General features: G+C 28.9%; 1 long non-coding RNA gene across 1 annotated transcript; it reads left to right on the top strand.

The window, feature by feature from the left end:
- Positions 1–566: 566 nt before the first annotated feature.
- Positions 567–3,904, top strand: LOC141705943 (uncharacterized). Its single transcript, XR_012568539.1, has 2 exons — positions 567–776; positions 3,680–3,904. It is a non-coding gene; the product is annotated as an uncharacterized LOC141705943 (long non-coding RNA).
- Positions 3,905–5,542: the final 1,638 nt, after the last annotated feature.

Raw genomic sequence — 5,542 nt, 5'->3', positions numbered from 1 at the left:
TTCACGTCAAAAGCTCCATAATCTATCTTTATAAAATTACAATCAACAACATTGTGTATTGCTAAATAATCTTAATAAGAATGATTATGCTGCTAATTTCAAATTGTAGTAAATCTGTTAGATGTAACAACTCATATAAATCCACTAGAACTTAAAATCTCACAATTATCTGCAACAAAATATTAACAATATATCATTGTCTGATACTTGTCAAGTACTTTCGATATCAATAATTATGTTGCATCCTATTTTAAATATTAAAATAAGATATCAATGAATTAAATACCAATTATCTATCAAAAAGACATCAGCATTCAATTTCATATATCGTACAATTGTTAACTCCTAACAACGTAATATCTCAAACAATATTGGCTCGATAAATGAAGCAACATTAACCAACATTGACTTGTTTGCAATCTTAGAAAAATATTCTAAGTTCCATATACTTTGATCCATTGAGTATTGCATCTATTATCAAAATGTTTAGAAATTTGCAAATAAGTATAAAATCTATTATTATCTTTATAATACCGCAACAAGCAATTTTTGAGGAACCATTTTATTCCAGGTCAGCGCCACGTACTATGCCATGTCACTACCACTTCAATTCTTAAAATAACGTAAGCTCTATCCAAATATACATATGCGTATATTTGGTCCGCAACTCTTCTTCTGCTTCTAAGCCTGGCCTAGACCTAACAAATCCATGTGAGGGAACGTTTAATCGGATTTTCTTATCTTGAAAGAATCGGCACGTTGAATCCAAAACAGAGGTAAACTATTTATAATTTTTTCATGGCTTAGTTTGTTGTCATTCGATTGATCAAGATGTTGACAAAGTCGAAATATTTTGACAAGGTTTTGCTCTTACGCCATCTACTTTGTTCATTTGATTGCTTATTGTGATTACATTAGTTGTTGATTGGTTCATAATATATATTTGCATAGACACTATATGTTTGATAAAATGCCAAACACAGTCAACCGAACAAACCAGGGCTATAACTTATCAATTTATGTTTGATCAATATCTAAACTTTTGTTAGTTTTTATTCCCACTTTACTGTACTACCTTTGGGCCACCCACTCAGGGGGGTTGAGATATTAAAATACGCGTAGTTGTTTACATTTACAGTATTCATACTTGATGGTCCAGTAGTCAACCATGAGTAATGTTAGTACTTAATAGTTTGTATGTTGTATGCAACACAAGTTCAAAACTTTAATTTAGCCTCACATGTTTACTATGTTTCCTGTCTTTTTAAAGCTTATTTACTAGCTTTGTTTAATAACATATGCAAAAGCTTTTGCACCACAATGATTTTTAAATTTTAGGAACAAAAGTTTGTCTAATTAGTTAGATTTCATACCACAAGTTTTTCGGCCAGCGTGTAATGTCTCAATTTACTCACAAGAGTGCATTTGAGTTGTGAAAGCCAGCTTGGAATCAACACATTGCATCTTTGTTAAAACCTTTTCTTTTTATAGTGGTGCAACATAGGGGTTGGATTTGAAATTTCATTCCATATCAGCCAGCTAATTAAACACTAATCCTCGCAGCTTTATTGAATGTATACTTTATACATAAATACATAAACTCGTGTCTTCTTCTCTAATATAATAAAACTCTCTTCGTGTCTTCTGTTTGATCCTCTATCCCCTAAACTATGTATCCATGTCCTACGAGCATCTTTAACGGTATAACCTAAAACTGTTAGCTAAAATAAGGTTAGCTAAATTTTTATTGAACCTGTAAGCACTTTTACTTCAGTTGTATTAGCTATAATAATTAGCTATATTCAATTTTTTTTATTAAATTCAAATATATATTAGTTAAAATAAAATTATAATATTTAATAAAATATATTTAATATTAATAGTAGAACATTTTTATATTTATGTCAATATTTTAAAGTAAAATTTATAAATAAAAATAGATTATTATTAAGATTGATTGAAAATATAATAACATACTTAAAAATAAATGAAAAAAATGATTAACAAACATTACTACATATAAATAAAATATATGATGACTAAAACATATCTTTTATATTAGAATTTTTATAAATTTAGTTAACAATAAAATAACATTTTTATACTTAACATTACATAATATTTATTATGTTTTAAATACAAATATAAATAGTGCATCTATACATATAATAAAATAATGATGAAAATGTATAAATAATTTTTATATATAATATTATATAATATAATATATACATGTACACACTTACTTATCAGTTAGTTGCATAAACTTATTTTCACACACCATTGACAGTACACAAAAATTAAAATAATAATATATAAAGATATGGTTGATGAAAAAAGAGTTATAGATACACATCTAGGGTTTGAGCAAATTAAAAAAAATAAGAAAAATGACGTGGAATAATATAGAGGATGTGAAGAGGATCAACAAATGTAGAAGACCAAAATCGGATAGCTATAATTTTACCTAACAGGTGGCTACGGTTGGAGTGCTTAAAATTAAGACAATAGCTAAAATAAATGCCACGTTGACAAATATAGGTAACAAATGAGTGTGGTTGGAGATGCTCTAATAATTCATATGCTTACATTGTTCGCGACAAATTTTTAATTGGATATTCTCTTTATAGATTGTTATAATATATATATATCTGATATGATGTTGCAACATAGTCATTCGTTTCACAATCTCGCATTTTTCTGTATTGAACAACAATCCAGAGATCCTCTATTAAGGCAAACCTTTCACATTATTTTATCTATAAATCTTCGTACTCTAATTAAATCATTATTTTCAATAGCTCTTAAATCAACTTTGATTGTATCTGGTTTCTGTTGGTGAATTTTCATAAGTGTATTTTTGTATTTGTTAAGCTTTAAAGGATCAACTTGCATGTAAACATACTTTGTGTCATTTGTTCCGGTATACATCAATGGGACCATTTTAAGTTTTCACCTGCCAAATCCCCATGTGAATACATACTCGTATCACTTTTTAGTTAGACTGATACTCTCGCAAATATGCCGTCTCCAATAGCTTAGATAAGTCTTAATACAATTTTTTGGAGAACCACTTACATGGTACACTTTCTAAGTTCCTTGACAAATGAAATTGTTGAATTTTCCTGATAATTTGTTTGATTAAGTTAATAAGCTTGATTAACTTTTAGGTCCATAGATTCGTATATTAAATTACAGAGTTAATGACTCTGATTAGCCTTAAGGCCAAAACACAACTAAACTTCTTCCTGGCACCCTTAATCTTCTTCATTCATTATTTTTAATTTAACTTATTGCATGTATAATTAAAAGCCTTCCGCAAGAAGGTTACCATATCATTTTCAGCGTCTCTGCTTTATGAGAGATACATGTAAGTGCGTGTATATTTCCAACAATTTCTCAATTATAAATCTACATGTGTGTTATGATTATTGTGTGTCATGTTACTTATTATTTTCTTAAATCTATTTACCAGTGGTACCACTGGTTTTGTTAATGTAATTAGTTTTCCTTAATCTTTCTCAACTTATACCATTGTCTGATTTTATATCTTACTACGATTTATTATATTTGAATACCTAGATATAATGACAGATTTTACAAGTCTTGGTAAATCCCATCTTACAAATATCATATCATAGTGAACTGTTTCTGAGACACTCAGTTTTCTCTCTTGCAGGGTGGAGGCTTAATAGTTAGTGTTTAGCACAGTGTAGGCCGCATACCACTATACAACTACTTCTTGATGTCCATAACAATTGTGCAACCGGAAGTGTAGGGCTAAAAAATTTAGGCATACAAGTCACGCACTTATGACAAATATCGCACTGTTTGAGAGGCCAGAAACTACATCTATTCGGGAAAAAGAGGTTAAATAAATGAACTGTCGGGGTTGTTTGGCTCCTCAGCAATTGCAAGAGATGACAATATGCAATAGAGATGCTTGTGCTAACTAATGGCAAAACATGAAACTAAAACACATCTAGAGCTTACCCGTGCCTTGCACAGGTTATAAAACTAGTTATTCTAAGTGGACAACATATGATTACTTCTTAATAAAACAAAATCTTCATTGACCATAGTTGTACTTTAAGAGATATTTTTACACTTTTTATATTAGTATAAGTGACTGAAGATAAGCATTGATTACTTAGAGGAGTTCTAAGTAATGTCATAAATACTAATACTTCACAATTAGTTCATAGTTAAACTCTTAACTAAATATCATTATCTGATATGAGTCAAGAATTAGCACACAACTAATCATGCTACAATCATGATTCTGATTTCAGTGAATTCTTGAGATATAATCATTGCTAAATTCACTAAAACCAAAATCTCATAATTAACTTATAACACATAAGTTACAATCAATATACTAGATATCAATTGTTGACAGTTTTAGTTATAATCAATAATGCTGCTTATTTATTTTAAGTTAGTTTGAATTATGGAGCAAATAAACTCATTGAATTGCTTCAGTTTCCATAATCCAAACTTCCCAAAATAAATATTAAATAAGTAAATACTAAATATCTATGAGTTAGATACTAGCACTTATATATTTGTGATTATCCTTGAATAATTACCAATGAGGTATATGATTTATACACATGGCCATCATTCTCTTGATAATTAGTAGTTTTAGAAATACTTTCTAAGCATATAAAATATTAAGAGTTTTATACACATGACTTAGAGAATACCTCAACTTTCAATATCAGTGATTTTAGAAATAAGCATTGATTACTTAGAACAAAAATTCTAAATAATATCACTAATACTAAAAGTACCACAATTATTCGTACATGATACAAATAACTATGTTGCATATTATTTTAACATAATTTAAATAATGAGACTGATATGGAATGGAATTATCTACAGTCATAATTTAAATCAATTAAAATAGTATTCAAACTTAATGTTGTACTACTTAACTACCATAAATGTATATAACATTGTAATCATGATAATCAAGATAGTAGTACTAAGTACGAGGTACTAGATTACTGATAATTTCACAAGTCCTTTAAATATTGAAGATTTAATACTTGTGAACCTATATTAAGAATTCCTTACAAGTGGGATTTCCAACAAATATGCAATGAATAATATCCCACACTTATAAACCAGTCTTGAAAAATTAACTTTATCAAGTGATTTTATAAATGTTTCTGTCAGTAATTCTTTGACTAAAAGACATGCTCTCAAAAGTAATGATACCTGGTGTGAAGGTGCCTTATCATAGAGTGTTCACATAGTTGTTGGGTTTGAGGTTGTTTCTTATCATAATAAGAAATCAATCTTCTTCCACGAAGTTGACAGCTTCCTGAGATGCTTCTCCTATCACTTATGTTGACAGCTTCAGAGATGCTTCTCCTGTCTTTCTTACAACCTGTGTAATCTATATCTATATAGCCAAACATGTTAAGCATAATATCTTTAGGGTACTTTACTCCAAGAGTTGATAGTCCCTTAAGATATCTAAGAATCTTGTTAATAGCTATAAGATTGGATTCTCTAGGATCCACTTGGAACC

This window comes from Apium graveolens, chromosome 2 (assembly GCF_009905375.1).
Source record: "Apium graveolens cultivar Ventura chromosome 2, ASM990537v1, whole genome shotgun sequence".
Taxonomy (NCBI): Eukaryota; Viridiplantae; Streptophyta; class Magnoliopsida; order Apiales; family Apiaceae; genus Apium; species Apium graveolens.
This window is presented reverse-complemented; position numbering and strand designations above follow the sequence as displayed.